Source organism: Apteryx mantelli, chromosome 12, assembly GCF_036417845.1.
Source record: "Apteryx mantelli isolate bAptMan1 chromosome 12, bAptMan1.hap1, whole genome shotgun sequence".
In the NCBI taxonomy this organism is placed as follows: Eukaryota; Metazoa; Chordata; class Aves; order Apterygiformes; family Apterygidae; genus Apteryx; species Apteryx mantelli.
The window spans coordinates 10,778,320-10,796,350 of NC_089989.1; the positions used below are offsets into that span (position 1 = coordinate 10,778,320).

Consider the following 18,031-nt stretch of genomic DNA (forward strand, 5'->3'; position numbering starts at 1 on the left):
TTGCATCTGGAATGAGATAGGGCAATTCAGTACCTTTGATAAGAGATTTGATTTGTAAAGAGGAAAGTGAGTCGAACAATAGGACAATAGTTGTTCTAGCACAAGTGGAAGAAAGAATAGCGCGTTAGATTTTTTCCCTGGTTATGTCCATGAGGTAAGAGACTTTATGTACTTAAATTATGGCATATATATTAGAGACAAAAGCAATAGGCAGCATTCACTTCATTGTATCTTTAAATACTGCTGCTCATGCTTCTGATCACTGTCTCAGGATCATCTTCAGATAGTGTTTAGGCACGTATCTCCAGAAAGCCTGTCTGGATGGACCACAGAATTGCCTGCTAGGCCAATATGATGGATCTGGCCAGCCTTTGCTGATGAGAAGCTTTGTTTATTGCATATTCTCTGCCTGTGGCATCCCTGATCCCTGAATTCTACCAAATCCTTAAAGCTGGACTTAAAAGTTTAGCCTATATTATTTCTATTTTTTTCAAAGGCCAACAGCTTCCAGTGGCTTTCCAGAACGTAGTGGGACACCATCTTACCTCACCTGCTAGACCATGCTATGAAAATCTGATATCCTCTAAGCAGATTGAAGGCTCTGTTACAGAGTTATTGAATCTCAGTATATAGACATCTCTCATACAAATATTCTAGCATGAACAGTGAAGCACAAAAGCTTGCTAGTGTTAAGGATCTCAGGTGATCTAAACCAAGAAATAACCTAATTTATTGTTGTTCTTCATCCCTGTAGTTATCTGACAAAACAATGTGGCTTTGCAATCTTAGCAGCAGCTGCTGCTAGTGTGAAGCAAAATGCCTACGAGGCACTTGCTTATCTTTTTCTCAACTTTTTGTTAAGGAAGAGATAATAGAGGAGATTTGAGGGATCTGCAAAAGGCATAATTCCTTCTTCATGGAAAGGATATTACACTTTTCTGCAATTGTGTTTTTGTTTGGGGTGGGGTGGGGTGGGTTTTTTGTTTTTTGTTTTTTTAACCTTGAAAAAGCACTATCTGAAAATGGTCCGGTGTTTTTTCTAATAATATTTAAAAGTATGTAATGTGAATAATGAAATGTTGTTTTGATATTAGTATTTACATTAAATTCTTTCATGAAAACCTGCCTGTCATAATAACCAAAGAAGAAATACTGAGTGGTCCGCCAAAACCTCAGATTAGAGTGGCCTTGTAAATAATTTCAGACATGTGCAGTCAAGGTAATTGCTGTTTGAGTAAAAAGCATTATGTTGTCCTCAGGCATCTAATATTTACTGTGTTTACGTGAATAATTCACTCAGAGTGAGTTGTCAGCATCAGCTTCATTTGTAGGTACTATTGTGCCTGCCAAGCCCTGTGCATGTCTAGTCATTTGCATGAATTCTGTAATATGTACGTTATTGCCATTGAAATCTCTTAATGTGGAATTGTCTGCTTTGAGGAGTGAAGAGTAACCAGCAGTGATTGCTAATTGAAAAAATATATATTTATTACTATTTTATATATTATGGCAAACTGCCACTAGAGCACTGTTACTTAATAACTTGAGCAAGAGACACAGCATGTGTGAAATTAATGTGGAAGCCTGGAGCCTCAGGCACGAATTCTTCATGAAATCTCTACTTTTCCCCTATAACTTGTTGTTCCTAAATGGACAAAGCTTGCCCTTTTCCTTAGCTGAAATTATCCAGGGGAAATTATTCAAGGAAGTCGTCTTTAGTGAAAAAGAGGGGTTAGAGTTTAGGTTGGCATCAGGTGGTGACAATGGATTTCTGTAACACCTCTTACTATACCTTAATAATAATATCCTTAGGTGACCTTACATCACCTATTTGATGATGACCAATGGCAGAAATAGACTTTTAAGAGATTTGATACAGTTTGATATATTTATTTCTTCTATTTCCATCTGAAAATACATTCTTTTCAAACACTGTTTCAGAGCTCGCTTCTGTAAACATGAAAGATCCCATGAGTTAAAGCAGTAAAATTCCTGGAACCCTACACTAGTATAGAGGATTTTTTTGAAATTTTGTGTATTTCTAGTAATTGTAACTGGTTGATTATTTCTACTTGAGTTTTCTGATCTGGCACCAAATTAAGTAAAAATGAGATAAAGAATTAGAATCTTTTAAAAACTAAAAAGTAGGGAGTTTATAAATGCAAATGTACTTTTTAAGCTGTCCATATAATGTGGATATTGCTTAACTCCATATTGTAAAGCAGCCTAGTTATGGCAATATGGAGCAACAAGTAGGATAATTTTTTCTGCTATCCCAACAAAACTAATTCACCTCAGTGTGTAGCGTAACAATAGTCTTTTGCACCCAAAAGTTGGACTGTTTAAGTATCCAGTGGTCTTGTCACAGAATGGTTTGAAGCTCAAACTTTAGATGATACATATATTCAACATCTTTCCACAGAGATTTAATTTTGGAACTGTATGTAACATCAGTATTGCTCTACATCTATGTATTTGCAGTCATTTCCTCAGACAGCAGTATTAGACAAGACTTGTGGATTTTGTGACATCTATTCCTATACCATGAGGGAATACAAGAATATTTATGAACTAGAGAATAGGCATCATTTTTCTCATAATTATAATGAAAGTGTCAGTGGTCTGGATACCTGCGAGACCCCCTGTGCAGTTTTAACTTGATATCTTTATTTAAGATACCCTGACAGGGCTGGTGACATTGGTCCCTTGATGCTGAGGAAATCCTCTAAAGCACATTACTCTATGTGGCTAAGCCTTAGGTGAAGCACCTTCAAGACTGATATGACTGCCTTGGAATTATTGTCTTCCAGCATGACCTTGAAACTGGGCTTGTAACTGCTCTGTGAAAATACCAGATCAATGCTCAGTAGCAGCCAAAGAAGCATATACAGCATTAGTAATTATTAGGAAAAAGATGAAGGGAAAAAAAACCCTGAAACTGCAAACTTCATGATGTAACTGTTAGGCACTTGGATCTGGAATGATACTCACACCAAATTTCATCTCCTGGTCCTCCACCTTTATACAGTGTTAGGATTTCAGGATACCCACTCCACCCATCCCGGTGTTCCTTCATCAGTGTTAGAGAGAGCACCCCAGGTCCTCCCTGCCACAGAAGTCGGACACAGGAATGATTGGAGCAGACGCAGATTTACTTCTCTGCTCCGAGCTGTGTTGATCAGGTGCAGGGCTGCTCATTATGGACTCCCTTAACAGCTCTGAACACATTATCTGCTTCACCTTACCTTCCTTTTTGCCCATTTTTGACTTGCAAATTCCTTCTCCTTACTATTCTCATCCACTTCAAAATAAGTAGCCTGCCATGGTTTCTCTCCTCCCTGTTGACCCAGTTTTGCAGACTTTATACCCTTATTTAGTAATTATGATACGGTTGCCCTGGTAATTTTTCTCTTGGGCATCAATTCTGTAAAGCTACTACCCTCCCTGCACTCCTTTGTAATTCTGCAATGTTCTGCCTTTTCACGTCGGGCTCTTGTGGGGGGCGTAACAGGTCAGAGTGTACCAGCAGCATACATCTCCTCTTCCTTTATTACCTGTAGCATCCTGAAGTTCCTTGTGGTAGCGGTGCCACAGGTAAGGATTAGCCACGTGCATATATTCTCAGTTTCCATATCTGCGGAAACAAAATGGTATGTGTGTATTACAGAAGTTATTGGTAACTTGCACAGCTTAATCCTATCAACGAGAATTTGCCAGCTGCACGTGGGGTTCTCAAAACATAAGTACTTAGCCATTACCTTCTCAAATAGAGGTAGAGTTCCAAATGCATTTAACATAATATAACCACAAATGTTGGTAAAAATGTAATCTCATAAGCATTGAAATGAATTTTGGCAGAAGTTTTTCTTTCTTCACATCACTTATCTCCTGTAGTATTTAAAAGCATGGCAATGGTTCCTTTATTTTGATCACGACCAACAACATGCATAATGCTACTACAAAATCTTCTTCTACTGGATATGTTTTTATGTATAAATTTACCACTTCCAGTCATAGAGTGAAATTTTACAAGAAGCTGAGATGTTCTACAGCTCACTAAAACATTAGAGGATGATCCTACTCTGTGAAAACGGTCCCACTTTCTTGCTTATGGTTCACCAAAGGGTTGGATAAGCATTTCACCTCACTAAGCCACATTAAAACTATGCATTTTTCTCTGCTGGTTTAGCAAACTGAATTGGCTCACAGAAGTATTAGGTTAGCATTATAGCCTGATAAAAGTTAAGTCGCAGATGTGTTCTGCTAACTAGTCCTTTTCCCTCTTCCACTTTACACACAAACCTCACAGCAAGCCTGAACTGAAACTCTGTCATGGGTATGTTGTATGGGTTAGGGCCCGTGCTCTGCTTTTATTTAAGCTGCTCTCCTGCGGCTTTAAAGTAGGGACACAGGCTAAGGATGCTGGTGAACAGGGCAACTAGCAAGCTTGTTGAAGCTGTGGATTAGTTCTTGTGCTGTTGTGATTCATTGCAGCATTCTAATGCCCACCAGAACCACTGATGATTTAACTCGGAATACCTTCCTGCAGCAGTGCAGGCGGTGATTTGTGAGGAATTTGAGTGCTGGTATATTTGGGGGGTAGGCTGGAAATCTGAGGATGGTGTTTTTGTCATCTGATCAAATTGTCTTGCTTGTCAGTCAGTCCTGACGTCCCACGTTCCTTCTTGGCACAAAAAGGCCAAGTGTTTTCACAGCTAACTAGAAAAGACACCTTAGAGACTTGGTTGAGTCTACTGAACCAGGAGAGCAATAGCTGCATGTAGAAAGGAGCACAGCACCACTGAGACCCAGATCATTTGGGATAACTTTGCAGCATGACCCCTGTCCTGTCACTGGGCTAATCCAGGTGCTCCAATACATTTGTGGAGAAGGGAATACGTACAGACGCCTTATCTATTGCTCTCCAATGATCCTATTTAACTCACAGTATTGGGTTTTTCTTGAGACATATAGGAAACGCCAACAGAGTAGGAGCCACCTTGTTACCTCATTCCTAATTTCATTGCTGGTCATAGGTATCTGTATATCTTTTTAGTTTTCCTTCTCTTGTTGCCAGGAGGAGTACATTCGATAGGTTGAACTCTTCCACAGTCATCCTTAATTTTAATAGTTTTCTCTCGTTTTATGATCAAGATACATTTCGTTATGCCTTCTGTTTTACTGTGTGACTTTGAGAAGGGCTATGTTGAAGGTGAATCCATTATTTTGTCTGTTCCTAAAACACTGATGAAAATACTATTTCTACAAGTCAAATAACCCATCCACATTCATCCAAATTTAAATTTATTTTTAAAACAAATATAACTTATTTTTGTTTTGTTCATGAATTTGAAAGAAAAGAGGCAGTATTGAAAATTACAGCAGCAATTTTTTAACCTTTCAGTAAAATAAATTAATGTAATTAAATCTTTAAATTACTTGGTTATCATGATGAATCTTTGCAGTTGGTGGCTGGTTTTGGTCAGAGACAAAGATGGAATCCGAAGCTATGGAACTGTTGTTTTTTGGTTTTTAATAAAGCACTCAAGTTTATAGTTAAAAAAAAATAGCAATAGGGAAAAAAACAAATATATAACTGTTAAAGTCAGCACAAAACATGAGATGGGGAATTTGGGATTGGCAGTATGCTGCATTTCTAAGACCTATAGCAGTTACTGCATTCCTTTTTGTAATCAGCGGTCACTAATATCCTTAAGGAAAAAAACATTGGAGAAGGAAAAAATGTTGCAGGGAAACCTTAAGAGAAATTGAAAACAGATTTTTCTCGCATATTAAAAATACTAACACTACATTACACAAAAGCATTGAGTACTTCCATAGCTGGGAATAAACCTAAACTTGCAATGTGAGATGCATGCAAATAGGATGCATTTATGTAAAACGATTGCTTTCCAACTGTAACTGGATCCCAATTCCAGTTCTTCACTGAAGTGAATTGCATATATAAAATACTAATTTCCTCATGAAATTCATTAATGCAGCATCTCAATGTCTCTTGATTATGTTTGCATTCAGCACTACAGCACCATTTTTAATTTGAGATATGTTTTCCTCACCTTGTATCCAAAGTGCCAATGAACAGAGAGCACATAAATTGTGTGCTTTCTGCTGAATATTTTTAGTAATTGCAGAAGATGCATATAGGTACGAATAGCATCTCAGAGAAGCAGCCAGCTGCAACGTAAGGTCGGTGTTTCACATCTCCTGCCTGGAACTGCGTGCATCAGAGAAGAAATGTAGAATTTTGTTTCATTGCTTGTCTTAAGCCTGTTCCCTGTGGGCTTCCAGTGCAGGTTGTCCGCTTGGCTAGAATAAATATTCTAAAACCCTGGCTGTTTTAAGTAAACGTATAAGATTTTCATTGTACTTCTGTCTTTCCTTTCAAACAGTGTCACTTTTTTTTCAGGTTCAAATGTTGACACCTCCTACTATATTGAGCAGTTACATTTCAGCTCTTTGCTGACATGTAGTTTTCCCAAATATTCAGCTTAGCTACTGAACATGACTTTTGTGTGTATAAAATAGCACAACGAACTCGGTTTGGGGTCTTTTTTTTTTTTTTTTTTTCATATGCCAGTATTGATAGGTCTTATGTTGTTATTCATCAGTATAATTATGAGGTTTCTGACTTTTTCCTAAGATAATTGTATTTTGCAGCATAACTACAAAAGATATAGTAAATTTTATTTGTCTTTGCCATAGTTTACATAACAGTTCTTATTATCTCTAATTTCTGCTGTGCTCAAACTTCTGTTGTATAAACTGAAGAATAATTACATAAATATTTTTATATTCCTGTAAGTTCTCAGTCTTGAATCTTAATTTTGATAAGTGAATATTTAAGACAATGACACTAATATTTTTGGACATTGTAAGCTTTTCTGGTCTGGGGAAAACCCATCACATTACCAGTATCACTCACATAAATCTAAAGGTCTCTTTTCAGTTCTTGTTGCTCAGAAATAGCTGCTATTTAAGAGACTTTTTCAGCTTTTTTCTTTTGCAAAGACAGTGGGCTTCCCTTTCTTTTGTAAAACATGAATGAAGGATTCAGAATTGTTCAGAAGAGGATTTGAAGGTCATAACAAGCTACCCAGTTGCTAAATTTGTAGCAGACTTTAGCCTCCAGGGTTTTCGTTCGCAGCCTGCCATTGTTTCTTACACTGCGTTCCATTTTCATCAGTAGCCATGCTGCTTATCCCAGACCAAAGAGACAGGGTTTCTCTTAAGCTGTTTAAATGAAGAAGATTGGAGTAAAATTAAAATATAGACAATATGCATATTTTAAATATACAAAATTAGTATGACCGTATTTGTGTGCAAGTTTTGAAATTAGGCTGTTTAGAATTCATTAAAAATAAGAATGCATAATTATTCTAATGGTCTTTTCCTATTTCTTTGCCCTTTCCAAAGCAATGATTTGTTTTCCATTTGCTTGGTTGTGCTTGATTGTGCTTTCTATTTGTAGGTGAAATGGCAAAAATTGACCATATAGAATGGACCAAAATACTTCTTTTATAAGTGAATAGATTGTTTGCTTCTTTTATATACTGTTGCCATCTTAAACAATATAAATTAGAAATGAAATAAGAAAATTAGTACTTGATCTTGCAGATAAAAATCATGGTTTGCGATCTCATCTGGTAGACAGATTGTTGGGTTTCTATGGCTTACTTGTATCGCTTTTGTTGCCTGAAATATTTTCACATTTGTTGGTTTTAATATTAACTAGAAATTAGTAATAGGATGCCTCTCCACTGAGAGACTGTCTCAGGAAGGAAATGTAAACTGATGACACAAATATTTTGAAGCTTTTTAGTTAAAGAGAAGGATTTGTTGGCAGCTGACACAACAAGACACTTTTTAAGGAAAATAACAAAGTATGCTTGTGGTTTACTTCTAAAATATAGTTGTCTTTGCCTGTTGATTCATGTTTTCCCCATTACAAATAGTGGCACCTTCTCCAACTGATTTGTTTGGGTGAATTACAGAAAATTGCAAAAATTACTTGTACAGCATTTCTGTACTGGAATGCCAGTGAGAGTTTAAAGGAGAAAAAAATAGCATAAATAAAGATATATGTGTGAGCGTATACATATTTGTATGTACATATGTATGTATATATATGTATGCATGTATATCTAATTTTTAATTTTTATTTTTAATGCCACTTTGGTATTTTTTTTATGATTTTGATGATTCTAGAGGGTTTTATAACTTCACAGTGCACAAAATTCAGGATTGACTATAAGCTGAACCTCATTATTTCACCTTGTGAAATAATTATTTATGTTAGCTTTATGACCTAACTAGAATTTGTGACCAAACTTGTGCAAAATGGGAGTGAAATGTTTCCTGAAACTCCGACACAGTTCCCTCTGCTTGGCATCTGGCCGAAAAGGTTACATCACGAAATGCTAAAAACAAAAACTTATCAGTTTCAGCAGACTCTATTATTCTGGATGAATGTGGGTGTGTGGTGTATAAACACGTCCTGCTGGAGGAGAAAGTCAGCAGTGTTGCTCTTTTTCCAAAGCTCAGTGAGACTTCCTCAGTTCACACTTTTTAGTGCGATTTCTGTCTGCTCTTTCCAGTAAAACCTTTGCATGTTCTTTCCTTTGCTAATGGCAAGACTCATCAAATGACTAAAGAGCAATAAAGTCACTTTTGAAATGCCAAGTTTTCCTTTAGCGATGCAAGACGAGGACAGGGAGAAGCTGGCGGCTGCTGGGAGGCGCGGTGGTGCCGCAAGGGGAGTGTTGTCCCTCGAGACTGGGGATCGCTGTTGGGTGAAGACGTGCTACCTACTGCAAGCACACACGCCTTGCTCTATCGAACCCTTCTACAGCACGGGGCTTTTGTTTCAAAACAACAGTTATTTCTTTTGGAAACTGGCCGTCTAATCTGGCTAGAAATGAACCATTTCAGAACTGAAATATTTAGTTCCAATAGCAGGATAAAGCATTTAAAGGAAGTTTTCTGTTAATGTCTTATCCAAAAGCTTGCCATCTCTCCACGGTAGCTTCGACAAGCCTAACATGATTAGGAGGTACCAAATACAGGTATTTGGTCTTTTGCCATTGCTGGTTATGGAACAGCTCAGGATGCTTCTTCAATATGGATGTTGAGCAGACTTTTTGATCTAATAGTATTTGCCACTACCTAGTTTCAATCCTCAAGTGTTTTGAGAAGCGCTCAGGCTGATCTGTCATCCTGCTTGCTTACTTTACACATCTGTTCAACTGGAACTGTCATATGAGGAGCTGAACTCTGCAGCAGCAATATTATTCATTTTGACTTGACTGCTGTGGTGTGCTGTCTCCAGATTGTTATGCTGCTACTGTTTTTGTGGCTGTGCTATTAGTCATATTGAGAGAACTAATCCATTTTTTTCCCTATGTTTTGCTTTCTGGCCTAATACACAGCGCCGTCACTCAAGCAATTGTGCTGGCAGAGTTGAGAGGGCAGGAGCTAGGTGATGGAGAGAAAATGAAGGAAAGCAGGGTGGATAGGAGTAGCATAGGATGTCCCCAAAGACTTTATTTTATGAAACCATAGTTTAAAACAATGCATCTTCATACAGAAATAACCAGAGATATAACTATCTGTTTGGCCAGAAGCCCAAGGGAATCTTGTTTGAATCATCCTATATGCTCTTAAATAGCTTTTAATGACCGAGTGGTTTTATATGGATATGTTTATCTTCACTTCTTTCCTGGAATGCCTTGTACTCTCCAGACCTGCCCCTCGAGTCCAGCATTGTCCTCTCAGACCTAGGAGGATTGGATGACCTGTTATGGCTTGTATCTGGGTAACATTTCAAGGTCCCAACTGACACATGGACATGATGTACTAAACATATATACTGAGACACGACTTGTTCAAAAGCTTTTTAGAATTTTGGGGGACATATTCGACTTAGTCACAACCTGCCTAATCAGTTAGTTCCAATCTGTGGGACAGTGATGCATTCTCATGCTGTTTCAAAAATTGTTGAATTTCCTGAGAATCTCTGAAGTTTCTTTACTTGAAGTTCTACTTCAAGTAGAATACTTCTTACTGATAAAATTTTTCTCTTGTGAGAGCTGGACTTAAATAATATTTTTCTAAGCTTCCGTATTCCAAAGACTGTTGAAAACCATGGAAACATATTCCACGCATAGCTGACCAAGTCAAAGTGAAGTTATTTTATTACGTGTAATTTTAATACAGCACTTATCCATATGTCATGAAGATGGAGAAGGAAAGTTTGTGCAAATCACTTGTTTCAAAGAATAATGATTGCCTGACTATAACATACCACATCTGGAACAAAAACACATCACATTATCTATCTCATTTACTGTTTCTGGAAAAAAAGGATGAAGTGGGATTTTATTCCGTTACCTACTGGTTTAATTTAGGAGTAATTATGTTTATATTAATGCAATTACTGTACAGTGAAACTAATGAGTGTGGGAGGATCCTGCTTAGTGGATGATCTGTATGTGAAGAGCCTTTTATTTCAGCTGAAAGAGTGGAGTGTTAAAGTACGTACAATAATTTTGTTAAGAAAAGAGTTCAGAGCAATGCTCAGAAATTGTGTGTTTTAGTGAAATTAATGACCTTCCTGGCATGCCTTTACTTATTATATGTTTTAACTTGGCAAATTTATCTTTATATTGGGCTTGGATTTTGACAGTTTGAGTTCTTTATTATTATTAACATTATTATTATCTACCCTGTAAAAGACACTTTTACCATTCAGTAGTATTTTGGGATATTTGAATGAAAGAAAAAATTATTTTACTATTTCTTATGAAAATATATCTATTGTGTGAGCCTCAAACTGTATCAGACTGAGTGTACAGCATCGTGGCTGTGCATAGCTTGCAGAGCTGCCATTGCAGCCGCGCCATTGCAGGCGCGCCTGCGTCAGCTCGACTTGGCTAGCTCAAGTATCGGTGCGAGGGCGCAGGCAGTCACGACCCGCCTGAGCTGCTCCAGCGATACTCGGGCCACCAGAGAAGGACGTGATGTTGTGGCATCGCTGTTACTGGGACTTGGATTAGCTGCATTAAATCTGATTCAAATGTCTCCGTACACGCACGCCTATTGGTACCTAGGCAAACAGTCTAGATCGGGCCTCAGTTTACATTCATGTCTTCAGTTGAGTAAAATTTTTAACTCAAAATTATGTTCCTTAGAAGAAAAGAAAGCCAGTTACTGAGGCAGTGGTTTGTGGCTGATTTTTAGCACAGTCAGTTGAAGAGAGCAGCTGACTAATCTCGTGCCTGAGCATCCATAAGCCCGACTGAAGTGATACAACTAAACCTGGTGGACGGTGTGGATGGTCAGAACTCAGCTGATACAGCCCTTTATTGGTGAAGGTTAAACTCCTGCAGAATTGACGATGAAAGGTGTGTAAAGTATGCTGGAATATCCTACTTGTCAAATAAGACAGTACTAGAAAGTAGAAACTAGAGTAACAAGAATTTGAGATAGCATGGAGCACGGACAAATTTGGGGACATACCGTATATGCAAAATGCTTGTTTATAGTAACATTTATTTATAATGGCAATGGCAGAGTCTGGGTGTACTCAGAAATGTTTGCAGCAGCTCTGAGTGTGACTGATACGGTTGTGTAGCTCCTCTTTGTTAACTGGTCGTTTTCTACTCAAAACATTTTGCTGCTTTTGTAGTGCTTTATTCTTAATCCATTCACAAGCACATAGATTACAAAATAATTCATGTTGGTTTAACTGCTTTAACTGTCTGAAATTCTTTAATTGCCTTTTTTCCTTTTATGAGCGAATTTTGAAAAGATTGAGTCCACTAAACCTAACTCAAAGCTGTGCCATAAAACAAACCAGAAACTTCCAGTGGAGTTTAATTTCTTTTATAATTAAAGCAAATCATGTTGTAGAACTTAGTCATCAGCCTGGCGGCTCTTTGAACAATGCCATAATTCAAAATCATAATTTTTTTAACCAGACCTCCAGAGAGCTTGGGAGTTGTTGGGGGTGCAGGCTGTTCAGGTTTAATTCTCTTTTTTCAGTTACACTGTGATGTTCTTATTGAAAGTTTCTTCAGCCACTGTATTCTATAAAGTACAGTTTACTTAAGATTGGTATTGAATATTTCTATAAAATAATTTCAAGCACTCTAAAATCCTGAAAAGGTTCCTGTATTTTTGTATTCATATTTCAGCAAGGGAAAGAGTGAGCAGAGCTACCTCTGTTTAGCGGTTAGAGCAGCAACTCTCAGCCAAGACATAAACTGTTTTTCTTATGAAATTGAATTAAGTCAAAAAATTTTTCTATCTAATCTCTGTACTTTGATCTCATGGGATGAAAAACAATTCAGAAATGGAGAAAGTGTTCACCTGTATCAAACAACTAGCACTTTTAACATTAATTTAATGCATAAATCTACCCTGATGTTGAAATATATTCTATATAATAACACACCATAAGCTTGTTCTCAACAGTACAGCTGTACAAAATATTAGAATAATAGTAGCATTTGTTAAACTTTTTATTGGTTTTGTTTTTACAGTGTTTCATGCAATAGCAGTATCGTTGGACCTTTCCTGTCATCACTTGACTTTTCTTTTTGGCCTGTGGTTTTAATTGAGACAAAATGAGTTTGACATTGAGGAAGGTTTCTCAAGTTTTTTGAACAAAATATTTAATGATACTTGGGAATTAAATTGCATTAAACTGCAAAGCATCTAATTATTTACTAGGTGTCAGATACTGTAACCCAAGCCTGAGAGTCCACAGAGGAGATTTAAAAATTCAGCTTACATCTCATTTCCCACAGAGAGTCTAGCATGAAAGTTTCCTCCACTGGGTGACTTTATTATTACTTGAACAAGTAATAAAACAGATTGTAGGAAGTACCTTCTATGTACTACGTGGTCTTTAATTTTCTGCAAGCATGCATGAACTTAAATTTTCCATAACCAGGATAGATGAATGGGTATAAATAGCAACTGTTTTCACAAAAGGTATATCTACATAACAAAATGAAGTTATGATTGTATCCTGTGCTAAATTGTTAACGCTAGCTTTAAGAAAAATAGCATGAGTAACAATAGCAGTGAAAACCAAAGATACAATATTTTAAGTGTATGACTCATTGGAAAAGGCTGGGGTTTTTCATACTTTCTCCCTGGTATTTAAGGTAGCTGGAAAAGACTGTTAAAAGGATTATGTGTGTGTGAATTTTATACTATATTTTGGAGAAATCTTTGATATCTAGTTCTTCATTTGCTACCTCTACTATATTTCATGGCCTCTACTTGTATTACACACTGTGTTGTACAAGGTGGAATAAGCTGATTTTGCCAGAAGTGTTTGCTATTTTGTTTCAGAAAGTTGCAGGATTATTTATATAACTTATGTTTATAGCAAGTACCTTCATGGTAATTGAATGTCATGGACATCTTTGTCCCCTGGAAGTCAGCAGAAGAGCTCCTGCAATTTAATAAAGTTAGGATTTTCAGAGTAATTCTGAATTCATAAGGCAACAGGATTTCTTAAAAATCAGCAATGTGATTTTGGAGCTATAGGAGCTGTAGAGCTATCATTTGAAATATTTTTTAAGACCAATACATTCGTATGTAAGCTAGAATGTATTATTTTTGCTCTGGCAAGGGCAGCTGCAAATAAGTGCTAACGCAATAGTTAATTCCAAAACAGAGAGGGGAAAAAAACAGAAGAAGCCAAAGAAAGATGATGAATTTGTTGGAGGCCTCAAGTGTTAGTTCTCACTGTGTTATGGAAGAGAGTCATCCAGAGGTCTTTCTACAAGGAAAAAAAAAAAAAGAATATTGAAGTTATCCAGAATTATTTTTGTTATGAAATTATACTGCTTACCATTTTTTGTCAGATTTTTTCCTACCTAGGAATCAAATCATTTATCTATGTCTTTCAGTTCCTAATATCAGTCTCTGCTTGGTTTTGGAAATGTAGCCTGTCTTTGACTGGTACATCCTGGTCTTTTTATACAAGCTAGGGAAAATTACACATTTAAATTCTGTGCATGCAAAATCTTTCTTTGGTTTGTTGCTTTAATTTCCTTTTTCTTGAACCAATTTTATTCATCTGTCCATTGCTTTCAAACTTTCTGATCTTATTTCTTGCTCACTTGTACTTGTCCCTTTTTCCCTCTTTTCCTTTTTCTTTTTTTAACTCCTCTACTCTTCATTTTCTCTTTATTATTGTCATTTCTCTCCCTCTTTTTCTTCAACTCCATTATGTGCAATTATATCCAACATTGGTGCTCTTCGTATGACTTTATTGTTTGTCCAGTTAATAAACCTTGAATAATCATAGATTCATTAATTGCTGCTTAAATTAGAATATCGGAAAGGTCTACACTTTTTTTTTATATTGAAATAGCATTAAAGAATATAACCGTTTTAAATAATGTTCTTACTTTGTGTGGAAATCTGACGTTTTGCATACTGTAATTACCGAATACCCAGTTAGTCTACGGCTTTTGTCAATGGAATTAATAATCATTCATATTTATTTTTGTGTGTTTACCCAATTAGCGGTTCCCCTGGGTATGCCCTCACGTCCAAGCCTGCAGGGCGCGTTCCCCTTTCCCTCGGCTGCTAATATGAGTTACAGTACAAAGAGAAGTAACCTCGACACCAGTTGCACCTTCCTGAACTGACTTTATTGGTAACCAAATGGTTACTGAATTGCTGACCATGCCGCTGGTGAATTAAAGCAGCGCGCTGCTATGTGCCATGCGTTAAGAAGCTGACGTTAGTCTTTTTGCAGAGCACACTGAATTCCAGCAGTCACTGAAGTAATTCTGAAAAGTAGATTTATGGCTATTCTGACTGCAATCCTGCGTACCTTAGGCCAAGTGGTGGCTTTTTGCCACTGGTCTGTGCGGAAAAGAGTCGGGAGCTGCAGGAGAGCTGGTGGAGGCAGGGAAAGTAGGGCACGAAGGCTTCTCGTCCTTCCTCTCCTACGTTTGTGCAAAATCACGTTCTGGCTCCATTACCCACACCAGAAACATGCTTTATTCTGAAACTTTCTGTTGTGAGTTAGGACAGATCTTGTTAGTCACCACTAGTATTGAATTATACGACTGAGAAAAGAGAAGCTTTAGATACACATTAGGTTTATATGCATGAATGTTTCAGTGTTGCTTCACTTCCTTACAGATTTAAAAACAGGAAAGAATTAAACTGATTGTTTAAAGAACTGAAAAAGAGCGGGGAAGAAAAGAAAGGTAAGCTGCAGTGTTAGCTTAATTTTCTTTCAGCTGATTGGAACTGGATTTTTGCAGGAGCTAAGTTTGTTACCTACAGTTGTGTGGAAAGTTTCTGTGATGCCAGTCAAGTAAATTCAAATAAATAATGCCAAGGAGTTGCACTGGAAGTGACTGAGTAACACTTGCAGCTAGTATTAGTGTTACTGTTACTCTGTACTGTACAAGTACCTAGCAATAAAACAAATATTTACACAAATACATCACAGTACATTCTTGGTGACAGCAACTTTGGCATTTAAAAGCCAAAAAAGGTGGAGTGGAAGAATATGTTTTTGCATGGCAACTGCATGTGTTTTTTCCTAATGGATTCACTTAAGAACTATCGGCGCTGCCCTAAATTCTTTTGTACTTGACACCATACATCATCCATGTTTTAAGAGCTTTAGTCTAAGGTATACTACATAGTTGCAGTGTGAATAGTGTTAGGCTTCTTCAGCGTAAAGATAGTTCCTTGGTTTTTCTTCTGTTCTGTTGCTTGAGTTTTTCTTGCTTTCTTACTGAAGTGTTTAGTGGACCAAGGTTTCAAGGCAGTTGGGCAATTTTTACTAGCCTATTACTTATCAGTGGATTGACTACTTTACATCCTCACATACACAATAATTATAAATGTGTTAAATGTTTTTGTGTATTATAAATCTCTGCTTGTAGATGCGTGGGTCCTCTCAAGAATATTTTCTGTTTCACTCTTGCAGATATTAAGGATGTGTGTGATAAACTGAAATGTCATGCTTTTGACAGCTAGATGTGAAGAAGTATATTTAAATATTACATTAAAGGAATGCAGAATGTTTAAAGCTTTCAGAGTGTTTTCAACTGGACTGGTTCCTGCTCTTATTGCTAACAATGGGAATGTTAGCTTTTCATATTAATATTTAATTTGACATATGCAGAATAGTTGAGGCAACTGATAATAGCTAATAACCAGATAAATGCAAGCTACCACGTGGCAAAATTTTATTGAGACTGTCCTAAATATAACGCTTCGTAGAATCATTAGGTGAGGATGTTTTGTGGCAAAGTTTTTAATGAATATCTACAGCATATGGTTTTATAGAAAGCATTGTTTTCCATCTAATGCTGATGGTAAACCTTTTTCTAATGTTCAGGATTAATGATAACTGGTATTTGTGAAAATAAACACTGATTTATGTAGGAGTGCATTTTACGTACATATGTGCATATATTTAAGCAGTATGGTAGCTAGACAAATGAAGATTATTACACCACATGCAGGAGGGAATTATGCAATGGACATGGTCATTCGTTACCACAGATATTAAATCCAGGTAAGCTAAAAAGGAACATATTTTTATTCTTGAGCACAAGTCATGCAAGAGTGCGCAAACACAAATTGCATCTTTGTCACTGGTATCCAGTGAAGATTACAGTACGGCTACTGCTTCCTTAAGATAGGAGGTGAAAGTACAAGCATATCTGATGGTTACTAATTGACCTAAATCCTCTCTGCTGTTGGCGTGTTTGTACTAAGTGACAAGAGATTGATCCCTTAAACAGTTTATATCCCTTGATGAGAAATGAAAAGTGCTTATATTTTAGATGTTCTAAGTACATCTATAGATATATACATCTTCACTAGCTAAGATGAATGTTTGCCTATATAAAAGGAAATAATCAGAGCCCATGACTCTTCAGACGCTTTCGAAAAGGCAGTCCTCTAAGCTTTATTTGAACAAGACTCCATATACCTTCCTCTATACCTGGTCTATTAATTGGCAGTCGGTAATAATAACTGAATAATAATAACTGAAGTTTATTAGATTATCTCATTCTATAGTGTACTGTGCGTCTTCCTTGCTTGCTTTGAGTTTCTCTCTGGGAGTTGTAGTATAAGACAACTTGGGGGAGGGAAGAAAGAGTTGGTCCTGCATAACAACTGATTATATATATTTTGGGTATATTGGGTATATTTATATTTTATATTATATTTTGGGTATATTGAATATATTTATGACAATTATCAGTTAGCTTTATGAACTGACAAGCTGGTTAATGTAGTCAAGGGAGAAATGCTCTCATCTCAGAGGTGCATAAACCAAACAGTGTTATCCCTATAGGGATAACAAATCTCAAAGAACTCCAGTTACTGGGCCAATATGCAACTGTTCTTGTAATAGTAGAAATAATGGAGTTTTATTGATTCCCAATAGCTGAAGACTGGTTCTTGTCCTTAACTGTGCAGTTTTACCTGATCTACTGTCAAGGTGAAATAACTGCAATGATAAATGATCAACATAAGATGAATACCTTATCTGAAAGCTTTTTTTAGTCATGCTTTTAAAAGCATAAAGGTCTAACATTGAGCTTATTAGGATGAACTAAATGCTTTTGGTTGTGTCCTATGATTGTTTTTAAATGTAATCAGGGTACTCGGAGAAAAACTTAACACTGCTTCAGAGCCAAGTCGTTAACTAAATTCAGATGCTTTTATTTATATTCTGTTTTATTTATATTCTGTCTGCTGTCTAGACAAGCTTGATAATATAAACTGTACAAAAGCAAGTTGGGTCACCCTTGAAATCAACCCTTCCTTGGTACTCCAAATCCAAGTTTCTTTATACAATCATTGACCATTTTTCGAAGCCATCAAAAAGACCAGAGAGAATCTTTCAGCTTTTTATAGAAAGAAAGATATTTAAAGACCTATAAAGCAACTTGCTTCTGGTATAACAGAAGAAAACACAAACTTAATTTCTCTCCTAAAAATGCCT

At 36.7% G+C, this 18,031-nt stretch overlaps 1 protein-coding gene across 2 annotated transcripts in view; it reads left to right on the forward strand.

The window, feature by feature from the left end:
* The window catches only part of CENPP (centromere protein P), a 163,887-nt gene that overhangs the window by 130,719 nt on the left and 15,137 nt on the right, over positions 1–18,031 (forward strand). The window lies entirely within an intron of this gene.